This window comes from Mesocricetus auratus, unplaced genomic scaffold, assembly GCF_017639785.1.
Source record: "Mesocricetus auratus isolate SY011 unplaced genomic scaffold, BCM_Maur_2.0 Super-Scaffold_100007, whole genome shotgun sequence".
Taxonomy (NCBI): domain Eukaryota; kingdom Metazoa; phylum Chordata; class Mammalia; order Rodentia; family Cricetidae; genus Mesocricetus; species Mesocricetus auratus.
This window is the reverse complement of record NW_024429191.1, coordinates 58,193,097-58,206,848: the sequence shown is the minus strand read 5'-3', so window position 1 is coordinate 58,206,848 and position 13,752 is coordinate 58,193,097. Positions and strand designations below refer to the sequence as shown.

At 50.1% G+C, this 13,752-nt stretch overlaps 1 long non-coding RNA gene across 1 annotated transcript in view; it reads left to right on the top strand.

Moving 5' to 3' along the window:
- Positions 1–13,752, top strand: part of LOC110342188 — a 118,153-nt gene that overhangs the window by 95,816 nt on the left and 8,585 nt on the right. Inside the window, exon 2 of the long non-coding RNA XR_002384205.2 lies at positions 10,523–10,730. This is a non-coding gene — a long non-coding RNA (uncharacterized LOC110342188). The remainder of the gene's footprint in view (positions 1–10,522; positions 10,731–13,752) is intronic.

Below are 13,752 nucleotides of genomic sequence, written 5' to 3'. Positions count from 1 at the left end.
ACATTCACAAAGTGTCTTTGACTGTGCGTGACACTCCGTCTTCATTGTCAACTGTATTTAGAACCATGTAGGTGGCACATCATTAGGTGTGTCTGTGAGGTTTTACCAGGAAGGAATGAATAGCCACCTTGAATACAGGCAGCACATACAACCCGCCTTAGGTTGTGGCTTTGGACTGAATAAAAAGGGATTAAAATGAACATGTGAGCCGAGGTCCAGCATTCATTTCTCTTTGCTTCCTTAATGCAGACTCGATGTGACCAGTGGCTTCAAGCCCCAGCCACTATGCCTTCCCCTCCATAACGGACTCTAGCCCCTCAGACTGTGAGCCCACATCCTTTTTTCCAAGTCATTTTTGTCAGGGGCTGTTTTAACACCCCGCAACTAGTACACCACATTGAGGAACATGTTTGCAGGTTCTGGGGATCACATGTAAGCAAACATCTTTGGGTGTATCAAAATTCAGCTATTTAGCTGGTCACATACCCCTAAAGGCTGTCTCAGAGGCTCCAAAAAGACATGAGTCAGGGCCTAGAATGAGCCAGCTTTGGTGTCATATTAAAATGGCCATCCAAGTCACAGATTTGCAAGACTTAGGGATAGCTACGGTTCAGTACCCATGGGGAAACTGAGGCCCAAGGAGAGCTGGGATCTATCTGAGGCAGCAGTGGCAGCTTTCTTTCATGCTGTTTGAGGGTTTCTCTAAACTGACATCAGAAAGGGGGAGGCAGTATTGTTTGTGGTAGACACTTTAAAGGCGAAGAACAAAATCTATCTGAGTATTTTTTTCAGTGTTTGTTTTTAGGGTAGAGGCCTCCCCTTGAGATCCTGAGGCTCCCTGAGGGACTTGACTGTGGGCAAAAGGCCCTCCATCTGGAATTGCTGGAACCCCTCAGGGAGGGTGAGGAGCCAAATGGCTCATAGTGTAGCACATGCCCGGAGGCTGCCACAGTTTTCTGTCCTTGATGACTCTGGCCTCCGTTTCCAGGTGAAAAGCAAACACTGGAGGCCCAGCTGGTGGGAAGAGATTTTAGTCCATGCTTTGGCCTTTTATAGAATCCACATGTGTGTGCCTGGGTGACAAGAAAAAGGGAAAGCCTGGACTGTTTGGATCGATTTTTCCTTTTCTGATTCTTCATGCCTGCACCACAGTGAGGGTGTGGAGGCCCCAGGACAGCTTGCAAGAGTCAGCTCTCCTCTTTTACCATGTGGGTCCCCAGGATCGAACTACAGTCATCAGGCTTGGCAGCAAGCCTCGATTCTCTTTTTCCATAGCGTATATCCATTGCACAAAATGGTGGGTTTCACTGTGGAGTTTTCGTACGTATAGATCATGATTGCAAACACCCTCCCATCCATTGTCCATTCTCTTCACTTCCCTATCCCCTGTCCCCTTTCTCTTCATTCACATCTCTATCTATATTCATTATGCATATGAGAGGAGACATTTGCTATTTCTTTCTGTGCCTGGCCTTCCTTATCCCTCTGTTCTTAAGTGCTCTGGGTCTTAGTGTATCTCTCAGAATGCGTCACTGACGTTGGATGCCTGTGTTCATACAGCTCCTGCTTCTCCCTCGGTTGACTCTAGAGAAACCATTTGATTGGTCTGGGCCTTGGCTCTGTAGAATCGAGGATCACGCTGGACTGGCCTCCCAGGTGCCTTCTGGGATTCCAGGATTTGCCCAGCTCATGTTTGCGTATGTCCGTCCACCTCCCTCTAGTAACTTCTTTCTTCTACTCCAAAGTCTCCAGCCCTCCTGGTCACTGGCATCAGAACCCCTGTCCGCACTCGCTCTGGTCTCTACTGGGAAATACCATCTAGCCCAGTTCCTGGCCCTCAGCAGACCAAGCTCATAGGGGTTGATCAAAGCCCCCAACAAGCCTACAGCCATCTTGGGAACCAGAGGCTTGCCCTGCCTGCACACAGGAGGGGACACTGTGGACTCATCCAGGAAATGGGTTGTTTAACAGCCAGCAGCAGCTACCAAGGGGGCGGCTGCTTGGGTTTTCCCACCCTGTTTACCTTGTGTTGATGATGTCACTTGTATTCCTTTCCAGCAGGTTCAGGGGACAAGGTCTCTAGCCCTGGACTCTGGCCCCACCTCAAAGGTTCTCCCTCTCCACTCTGGGCAGCCTCTCCAGCATGGGAGGACCTTGGTGAGGGTGTCAAGGCCAGTCAGTGTTGTGTCATAGCTCTGTCCACCAGCCCTCCCAAGTTCAGCCACAGCATCTCTCGCCAGGAAGACTACACTGTCTTCCTCTGGTTTGTGCCCTCACTCCCTTGACATCCCTGCTTCCTGGGGGGATGGGATCCACCTTAGAATTCAGTATGGCACATTTGCTGTAGACGACTGTACCCCAGGGTTCCACCCAGCAGAGCTGCTCCATGTTTACCTTCACCTGAGGACCTCTCTTCTCTTCTCACTGTCTCTTTCTCAGCCTCCTTCACTTGGGGAGCCGTTCAGAGACAGTCCCAAGCACACAACGTCCCCTTTGTGCTCTCCTAGGTGTCTGTGTGTAGAAGAGAATGCATTTGACTCTGGGACAGTCACGTGTGCAAACTTTGCAAGACTCAAAGGACCCTGAGGCTGGTAGCTCACCCTAGGGAGAGGTGTGCATGGGGCCGAGAGGAAGGATGAGGGTGTGGCTGGGTAGGTAAGGTAGCTTTGGGAGCGACAGCACATATAAAAGGCAGGCCCCCCTGGGAAAGCTGGGAGATGCCCTTCTTGGGGAGGTGTCACAACAGTAGGACTGTGCTTTGGGTTAACCCTGATTCTCTGCTGCCATCGCCGGCCCTCTCTTCTCCCTTGCTTGTGAACAAGTGTCTGAGTTCTTCAACACTCCCTGAAGTTGGCATGGCAGAGCAGGGAGGGGTTCCCTGATCTTTGGTCAGCAGACAGGAATAGGGGACCAGTGGGTGGTACTGTATGCTCCCCCCATTAGTCACTTCCGTACCTCAGACAGGAACTTGGGACTGAGCCTGCCCCACAGAATGCAAAGGAAGACACAGCCTCCTCCCACATCTTCCTGCTGTGAAGAGGTCAGGTTTCCAGTTTTCCCAGTGTGGCTCTTGGCTGGTTTCAACTGGAAGCGTCTGCCACTTAGGAAATCATGTCCCACTAGAAGAAGGCCAGAGCCCTCAGCCTGGCTCCTTGCCTAGCAGCCCAGCCACAAGCAGCACTCACTCAGAATAGAGGAACCTGAGGCCACCCGGGCCGGGATTCTACTGAGCTCCCACGGCATGCCAGGCTCTAAGTGGGGACTTGAGTCACAGGATGGATGAGATCCCCTCCCTCAAGAGTCCTTTGTCCAGCACAGCAAACATCAGCCACAGGCTCAGATAAGGACTGAAGTCAGCTGTGTAGACAGTGTTCTTACAGGCAATGGCATCAAATGAGCAACAGCCAAGGTGGTGGCACTTGTCCCTCACAACACTCCTCATACAAGCGGTTCATATTTACACACTTATCTTTAGGATACATTGGTACATGTGCCCAAAGTCAGGCAAGACCTTAACCGTGCTGAACTTCAGTGCTGAGGCAGTTTGACTTCTGTGTAAGTGTACTTACGTTAACGAGCAGTTGCGAGGGGCCAGAGATACATGCATTCTGTCAGCAAAGCATTTACCACTTAAACATGAAGACCTGTGCTCCCCTGCACCATGTGAAATACTAGGAATGGTGGTACCTGCTTGCCATCCCAGCACTGGAGAGGCAGGAACAGGCAAATACCTGGGACTCACTAGCCAGTCAGCCTACCTGATGAGCTTCTGTAGAGGCTGGTCTACATGATGAGTTCTGGCCAGCCAGGGCTATGTGGTGAAACCGTGTCCCAAACAAGCAAACACATGTGGATGGCTCCTGAGAAATGGCACATCTGGCCTCCATATGTATGTATGTATTCACAACCACCTGTGCCCCACACACACAGGCGCCCATATGTGCATACACACATAAAAAGCTGTAAAACAAAGAGACTTTGTGTGACAGGTATCGACCTTAGTGAGTCTCCTAAGAACAATTAGTTGGCCTGGACACTGGGCAAGATGGTTGGAAGGAACGGGGTCTTTGACAGATAACGCAACTTAGACTCGGTACACAAATAGAGTGACTTCTCTAGGCTCCCGGGCCACTGGGCGTCTCCTTCACTTAGCCACCTCCATCAGAGTCTAGAACAATGGTTCTCAACCTGTGGGTTGTGACCCCCCATGGGGTCACATATCAGATATCTACATTACCATTCACCATAACAGTAACAGAATTCCAGTTATGAAGTAGCAATAAAATACTTTTATGGTTGGAGTCACCACAACACAAGAAACTGTGCTAACGGGTTAGGAATTAGGAAGGATGAGAACCACTGGTTGTGGTCAAGCTGCCTAATGTCTACCACTGTCTGTTATTCAACTGTGTCCATACAGGCTCCTTGTCCTGGCCTGGCCTAGCCTCTCTGGAGTGGGAACTAGTGCTAGCCTGGAAGTCCCTCTCCTCCTACAGAGCCCGACTGAGGGATGGTGCCCAGCCTCGCTCCGTTTTGGTTCCTGACTTGCTGTTCCCATTCCCCTGATGCACCGGTGGTGCTGGCCCATTTCCTCCCATCAGGCTGGGCCAGCAGTTGCACTGCCTATAAATAGAAGAATGAGATTCCTTGTAGCCCAGTGAATAGCTCTGACATCCTGCCTCAGTCTGACTAGCCCTGAGTCACAGGTCTTGCCGGAGGCCCACCCTGGCTGGCCAGGCCCACGTTAGGGCTGCCTGAGGGTCCCTGGGGAGGCTGAGCCAGGCTTACAGAAATGCGACTGGCATTTCCTCCCTGTGGGGCCTGCCAGGGCTGCACTCCAGCTTGCTTGAAAGGGAACATACCCAGAACCTGTGTGTGAGAGCCACACAGAGGCAGCTGGCCTGAAGAGCTAAGCAGCCCCTGCCATGCTCCAACCTCTCTCTCTTCTATGGTCCTTGTTACAGCTTTGCTTATGAAAAGCCCAAACCCAGCCTCCCCCCAGTCATGAGTGGAAGCTAAGACTGCCCTAGCAGGCTACAAGTTTGTTGGAAAAGGCAGACAGGAGGCTGGACAACATTGTGTGCAGCCAGAGGACTCCAGCTATCATGGCCATTCTACTCAAAAGTGCAAAGTCTGGACATGCCTGCTGGCTGGGGTGGAGCCACTGTCTATCATCTGCCAGGATGTGGCAGAGGGTGCCTGGCAGACTCCGGTAGACCCAAACTTTCCTGAAGGACAGAGAGACTGTTGGCAGGACAGCTGTGTATAGCCAAGGCCCGTGGGAGACTCAGTGCCAGCTCCTCTGAGACAACCGCCCAATAAGTTCTCTGCTCTGGGTCTTCAGTACGCTCACACGAACTCGAGCTGTCTCATGCTCTGGCTCATAGGAGACACTGTTTCTCTTCGTTCCTCACTGGATCTATTGGGTTATAGATGGCGTCAGTATTTTTCAACATAAACAGCTGGCATAGATTGTCTTGTTGAACTGATGAAAGAAGGGAGGGGGGAAAAAGGGGGAGGCAGGTAAGGAAAAAGGGAGGTAGGAAGGGAAGGAGGGAAGGAAGGAGGGAAGGAAGGAAGGAGGGAGGGAGGGAGGGAGGAAGGGGAGGAAAAAGGGAGGTAGGAAGTGAGGGAGGGAAGGAAGGAGGGAAGGAAGGAAGGAAGGAAGGAAGGAAGGAAGGAAGGAAGGAGACAGGCAGGGTCTGTAATCACATGGGCACGCACACGGTGTCCTTATATAGCTTAAGAACTCTGAGTAACTCACTCCTTCACTGTCACTGTCCAAATCCCTCTCCCACTGGGCACCACCAGGGCAAGAAGCCCCAGCTGTTCCATTGCATTCCTTGCATTTGACCCAGGAGGAGTGAGACAGTTTCTGACTCACACATAGGCATCTGTGATTTCTCAGTCCACAGGGACTAGGGTGGAAAACCTACTCCTCCGTTAGAAGGGAGGTGCATTTCTACCCCATTTGCAAAGCTTTGCTAATTCCTGCCATCCACAGCGATGCCCTGCTCTGCTGAATAGGTTAGCAGTCCACGCCGAACTCGGGGCCACAGAGCATTTCTGCACTTCTCCAAATACTCCATGTTCTGGTTTGTTGCTTGCCTTTGGATCCATAGGTGAGGGGATCCTTTCACTGAAGTGTTTGGCTCCTCTCATTCAGTCCCCAGAACTTGGGCACCTTGTAAAGTCCTAATTACACTTCAAGAACCATTGTGCTTTCATATTCTTGCAAGACTGAGGAAAGACATCATCCATAGCTTCTGCCCTGTCCTTCTCCAACTTGGTTTGAGTTATCAAGCAACAGAAGCAGAGAGGCTTTACAAGTCTGGCAAAACTCTTAAAGACGCACAGTGGTCTGCAAGTCAGGGGATGGTTGGAAGCATATAGCAGTCTTTTGGTTGCCATAGTGACAGAGGCTGCTAATAGGCAGGGGTCCAAGAATGTTATCCAGAAAGCATTACTCCTCCCCAAAGGTAAACAATGATGCACAGAGAGACACTGAGCTGCCTCCTGTTGGATGGTGACCCCAAGGCCAAAGTCATGTAGCACGTTGGGCACCAACGTCTTCAGGGTTCCCTCTCTGCAAGAAGCGCTCCTGGGAGGTGGGACTGAGCCCTGCTGACCCTCCAGGTCATTGGATCCCAGCCTGGCCCTGAATCACAGCACCAGGGAGGCTCTGAGAACTGTGTCTGCAAATGCACCATGGTCCCACCAGCTGTTGCACCTTCTCCAGCCCGTGCTGGTGTCCAGATGGCCTGACACGGCTCAGGACGTGCCTGAGGGGTGGGAGGGAAGGGCCTGAGCTGTGGGCTGGGGCCAAAATTATTCAACAATTACAGTGTCCAGAGCCATGAGCTCATCCAGACACTAAGAAAGCTCTCTTTTGATGTGAGCCAGGGCGCCAGTAACCGCAACCTCCAGGGCCCAGCCTGCCCGGGGAAGGAAGGAGCAATATGGGAACCCCTAAGTCAGTGTCACTGTGCTCCTAGAGGCATGGCAGCCCTTCAACTGTCCCACCCCCAATACCTGCCTGTTCGATTCCCCAGCACTGAAAACAGGTAAGAAACTTAGACATAAAGCCAGGCAAAGTAAAGCAGACCCCCTTGTTCTCACCACTCAATGTGTCAGTCATCAGCGATCAGCCCATGCTGCTTCCTGTGGTCCCTCCTCCTCCCTCTCCATCCATCCTCCCTGCTGTTCTGAAACAAATCCCAGGCATGACATCATCTCATACATAAATATTTTGGTATGTGTCTCCCCAAGGACTGCTCCTGACAAAAGCCTATCAGGAATCATGGTGACAACACCATGAGCACTCTAAAACAACCAGTCCCCCCTAGTATTAGCTGAGAGCCAGTTGATGCTCAGTGTCAGTTTATTACCTAATCGCTTTTTATCAGTTTAGGTTCAGACCCACATAAAGTCTACACATCGCCACTGCTCAGTGTGTCTCCCGAGCCTCTTCTGGTCTCAGGGTTTTTCATGTTGTCTTTACTTGCAGTTTATTTACTGGGAGAAACTAGCCCGTCTTGTGGTGTCTGGCTGCGTCTGGACTCTGCTGATTGCTGCCCTGTGGTGTAGTTCAACAGGTCCCTCATCTTCTGCTTCTCCTGTAAATGGGCAGTTAGGCATAGAGGCTGGGTCAGAGTCAAGTGTGCACTCTAGTGTTTGTTTTAGTTTGTTTTAGTAAGACTGTGTCATTAGATGGCATTGAGTTCTGTCAGGAGATGACACATGGTGGGCACTTTGTGTGTATGCGTGTGTGTATTTGATATTTGAGACTGGTTCTTGTTATTTAATTCAATTCATTGAAAACTGAAAATGGTGTATGTATATACACATAAATGTGGCATATAGGTATGTATATAACATGTATGTATGTATACATGTATGTGTATTTGTTTTGAGACAAAATCTCACTTTGTAACCCAGGCTGGCCTTGAACTTTCCATCCTCTTGCCATAGCCTCTAAGTGCTGCGATTACAGGTATGTGCTACCACACCCACTTGGTATTAGAGTTCATTCATTTTGCATCATCGGTTGGAATCCATCTATAAAGCACTGCCCTCTGTTTAATAGGCACTTTCAGATCTCTTCTTCCTCATTGGTCTCCTGCAGTAAGTGGCCTAGAGTGGGCAGATTCCTCACCAGTAAACACAGCAAACTGGGTTTGCTTGCATTCCTAGGTAGACTACATCTGTGTCACTCTGGCAGCCTGGTAGAGCAAAAGGCTCTAAATCTGAGAGCTAGGAACTCAGACTTGAATGCAGGACCCGCCAGTCATAAGCCCTGGAACATGGGCAGATCCTGGGAACATGGGCCCATGGGCCACTTTCGGGGGGGTTCTGAGACAGGGTTTCTCTGTATAACAGTCTTGACTGTCCTGAAACTCTCTCTGTAGATCAGGTTGGCCTGGAATTCACAGAAATCTACCTACCTCTGTCTCCTAGTGCTGGGGTTAAAGGTATGTGCCACACCCAGCTATGTGTCACTTTGTAATGCAGGGATCCCTCTTCCTCAGCAGAACTAACAAAGATCCATACATTCCCAGAATTCCCACTCAGGCCTAGGCCCTTCACTTGCCTGGGGACCCTGTCTTTCCCCTGGCTGGCTCTGGAAGGAGAACATTCCTCAGGAGGTTCAGACTTCTAGCAAGATGTGAGCACAGTGTGGCTGCAGAATTTTTGAGACTTTGGTTAGACATCTTTAAGAATTTCAGTACAGTGACAGCATAGGATTCAAGCAAGCATGGCTCTTTTCAGAGCTTGGGACTTGGCTTGACACTTCCTCTTAGGCCCAGGAAGCTGACCCTGGAAAGCTCTGGCTTGAGCATGTAGACATTGCACCTAAGTCGATGTCTTAGTTACTGTTCTATGGCTGTGAGGCGACACTATGGCCAAGGCAGAGTATAGAAGAATTTCATTGGGGGCTTGCTTATCTTTTCAGAGGGTTACTTCAAGATCATCATGGCGGGAAGCAGGCAGGCATGTGGATAGTGTAGTAGCTGAGAGCTTACATCCTGATCCAAAGGCAGCAGGCAGAGGAGGAGGGCCTGGTGTGAGCTTTTGAAACTGTAAAGCCCACCCCATTGACACACCTTCTCCAGAAAAACCATATCTCCTCCAACAAGGCCACACCTCCTAATCCTTCCTAAACAGTCTACCAACTGGGAACCAGACATTCAAATATATGAGTCTATGGGAGCCATTTTCTCTCAAAACACCATAGTCAACAAAACTTGAGTGTGAAAGTTAAGACACAGTGGCCATACCCGACAAAGCCAGATCAAACCAGCTCAGTTAAAGGGGGAGTTTGGGGCCACAGGTGGAGCCAGTGGTAGAGCATTTGCCCAGCAGCTTCCATCCCCAGAACCACACACGCACAGCAAAATAAAAGGGGAGTTTACAATGAACAGAACCTGACAATCATAGTGATGTTAAGTTGCTGCAGATGGAACCCAGGGTCCCTGGCATGCAAGGTGAGTGGTCTACCCATGAGCCATGCCTCAGCTTGCTTTTTCCTGAGTTAACTTGTGGCCAAAACTGTAAAACCTCGGTTGTGAGATGCAAGAGACAATAACATGAACCAGGTAAAAAGTGACAGGTAGCCGGGCGGTGGTGGCAAACGCCTTTAATCCCAGCACTCAGGAGGCAGAGGCAGGCGGATCTCTGTGAGTTCCCAGCCTGTTCCAGGACAGCCTCCAAAACAATACAGAGAAATGCTGTCTAGAAAAACAAACAAAAAGTGACAGGTGACAAGGGTGGGCTATGATTAAGCAGAGTCATTGTGGGGGGGGTCCATAGTTCTTATTTTAAAAGGGCAGGGCAGATTTAAAACAAAAACATGTCTAAAGGTGAATCAAAACAGAGGGAGGCAAGACAGCAGGATATAGAGTCCTGGTGTACTGCAAACTTCGAAGATAAAAAGATATGATAGAGCTGGTGCAGTAGCCTGTGGCTGTGACCCTAGTGGTTAGAGACAAGGGGATCTGGAGTTCAGAATCATTCAGCTCGATTTCAAGTTCAAGGCCCATCTGGGCTGTATGGGACTCTCTCAAAAACAGAAGGAATAGCGTAGGTGTTACGATAAAGCGAGTAGTGAACCTTGGCGGATTCCATGGCAGGTGAGGTTGACCAAGGTGGGGAACAAACACGCCAGGCAGACAGAGCTTAAGTGAGAAGTTTTATTAGAAAGGGGAGGGAGGGGGAAGGAACGAGAAAAGAGGTAAAGAGTCAGAGAGAGGACAGAAGAGAAGAGGGAGACAGGAAAAGTCCTGTCTGCCCCCAGAGGAACAGCAGGAAAGAGAAAAGGAAACGAGAGCGTAAGTGGGCAGGGGTCTTTCTTTTAAAGGGGTCCTTTGTACCTGCATGAAGACTATGCAACCATGGAACCCTGGGCTGACCAGGATACTGCCTGAGTGCATTCTGCCAGGTGACAAAGGCAGTCCAGCATAATGCCTGAGTCCTCACAGTAGGGACATAAGTGAGCTAAATTCTTGTGTTTCTTACCTTGGAGGTTGGTCTAAAGTTAGAAGTCAAGAAAGAAGTGGCTACGTGCATCGCCCTGAGTCATGGAACGCATACAGAGAGAAGTATGTGAAGTAGTTGGTCCTCCGTGAAGCTGAGGTGAAAAGGAAGTAGAGCAGGAGTACAGTTTCCTTCAGAGCGCTTCCATCCTGTCTGGTTGCAAAGCACCTTCCTGGATTGCCTTGATATATTCAAAGGTAAAGTGGGGGTGGAACTCCATTGCCCATATGAGCCAGTCGCAGAGAGGGTGTCATAGGGTTTCTATTGCTGTGATAAACACCATGACCAAAGTCAAGTTGGGGAGGAGAGGGTTCCTCTGTTTATGATTCCACAGCACTGTTTATCACTGAAGGAAGTCAGGGTAGGAACTCAAACAGGGAGGAATCTGGAGGCAGGAGCTGATGCAGAGACCATAGAGGGTGCTGCTCACTGGTTTGCTCTCCATAGCTTGCTCAGCCTGCCTTCTTACAGAATCCCAGGACCACCAGTCCATGGGTGACCCCACCCACAATAGACTGGACCCTCCCACACCGATCATTAATTAGGAGAATGCTCTACAGCCGGATCTTCTGGAGGCTTTTTCTCACTTGAGGCTCCCATCTCTCAAATGACTCCAGCCTGTGTCAAGTTGACATAAACTGGCCAGCACAGAGGGAGAGGGGCTAGCCTCAGGCTCTCATTTCTCGAGCTCTTGGTAGCTGGAATCTGGCGTTTACAGCTTATGATCCACAAAGATTTGGGATATTCTGTTTGGATCATGTCCAGTCCTTGAATCAACCAAGGTAGACTAGACTAGGATTGGCTTCAGTAAGATCATTGACCACTTGGTTTTCAGAAAGATTAAAATAATCCAGGACCAGCTGGGCACTGGTGGCGCACGCCTTTAATCCCAGCAATGGGAGGCAGAGGCAGGCAGATCTCTATGAGTTTGAGGTCAGCCTGGTCTACAGAGTGAGTTCCAGGACAACCTCCAGAGCAATACATAGAAACCCTGTCTCGAAAACAAAACAATATATATTCCAGGACCAGAATATATATATTGTGAACCTACAAGATGGCTCAACAGTGGGGATGCTTGCCTAGCCACCTGAGTTTATTCCCAGAATCCATGCAAAGGTGGAAGGGGAAAAACGACTTCGTAATATTGCTCTCTGGCCTCTACATGTGTACTGTAGCAAGCCCCTCCCGAACAATAACAACAAACTACCGGTGGTGCAGTCTAGTAATTTTAGCTGCTCAGATGGCTGAGGCAGGAGGATCACAAGTTCAAAGCCTGCTGGAGCTGGGCGGTGGTGGCACACGCCTTTAGTCCCAGCACTTGGGAGGCAGAGGCAGGTGGATCTCTGTGAGTTCGAGGCCGGGCTGGACCGACAGCCTCCAAAACAATACAGAGAAACCCTGTCTCATAAACCAAAAAAAAAAAAAAAAAAAGCCTGCTTGGGTTTTGGAATAAGGTCAAGGTAGGCTTGGGCAACTGTGACCTTATCTTAAAACAGATTTAAGAGCTGGGGGTAACTTAGTGCTTGCCTAACATGTGCAAGGCCCTGGGTTCACATACACACACCCCACAAGCAGTTCTCCTAGGCAGAGGTAAACTGCCTCTGGGAGAAGAGAATAGATGCTGGGGGGACGGAAGGAGATGTTCCTGGTAATAAGACTTGAGCAGGGGCTCACCCTTAGTACCAAATGCAAAGCATGATAGATGGAGAGATGAAGATGAAGGCAGCATGGAGCTGTGAGGACCAAGCTCTACTGGGGACACGAATCACTGTGTTCCAGGGAGGATGTGGGAAGAACCAGGAGGGCAGTTACACAGTTCTGGGGGAGCCTGTAGCTGCGAGCATGTCACCTGAGACAGTCCAACAACCTCCAGGCCCTCTCTCCGCTCGAGCCCCCGAATACCACACACTGGCAGATTCAAATCCCCTTTCTGTTCAGGAAGAGGATTTACCCCTCTGAGCCTATTTCCCCATAAGTGAGATGTGACAGAAATTCCCACATACAAACTAAGTACAGAGCTTGCCACACAGTTGGTATTCCCTCAGTCCCAGAGCCCCGTAGGGCCCACCCACTGCCTTTCTGCCTTCCCTTCGGTCTTAGATAAGCCGCATTCACTCCAGCTTGCTCAGGACCGAGCATCATTACTAGGTCTGTAGAAGGGTACCAGAGTTATCCAAACACCTGAAATAAAACTGTCACCTGGCTGAAATAAAACTGTCAATCCCCCCACTGCTAAATAACAAGCTCCTTGAAGGCAGGCTGAGGCCGGGTACCCCAGAGAGTGGGCACATGACTAGGGAATTGTAAAATTGAATATATGAACAGACAGTGATATATGAGGCCCTAGATAGAAAACGTTCATGACAATATCATGAGACCAGTTCACCACCACAGACTTTTAGAAGTCACTCTCCACCTCACACCAGCAACACCTACTCCACAGGGGGTCGCTCACTGACTCGTCTTTACACCCACCCTCTGTTGGAGCAGTACAGCATTGCCAGGCCACCGGGGCTTCCTGGAAACCTGAGGCTTTCTCAACCGAGTGAACACTAGGGCTACCCTCCCGTCCCTCACTGCTCAAAGTTCATCCGCTACAAGCATCTCATCATACAGTTGGGTCGTGCCTGTTCTGTGGCTCCCTTGGTCACCTTCTGGGAGCCCGGCCACATTCTGGGCTGCTACCTGATGGAGTCAGACTCAGAACAAACAGCAGGTCACCTTCAGTTGTTAAGATTCTGTGGGTGTCCACAGGGTCCTTGGCCACATCAAACAGCCAAGGACTTGATGGACAGCTGGAACTGAGGGGCTCTGAGGCAACAGATGTGTCACACATCTGTGCCTCAGTTTCCCTTGCAGTCCCTCCCTCCAGAGCTGGAGCATGCCCATGTGGGGTGTAGCACAAAGTAGGCTAGCCATGGTTTTGCCTATAGGTCTCTACATGTGCCATAGGGCAGCAGAGTCATTAACCAGGACTCTCCCAGGGACTAGCTAGCTCAAGTGAAGACAGCTTTGCTCCTGAGTACTGGGTCTTTAAACCCAGGGGCAAAGGCATGAGGATCTCCATGAGTTCAAAGTTAGCCTGGTCTACATAGTGAGTTCCAGACCAACCAGAGCTACATAGTGAGACCCTGTCTCAAACAAACAACCCTGAAAGACCTTTACTTTGGGCACTGTTGGACACAAGGATCTCACAGGTGATGCCCAAATGAGTTCACA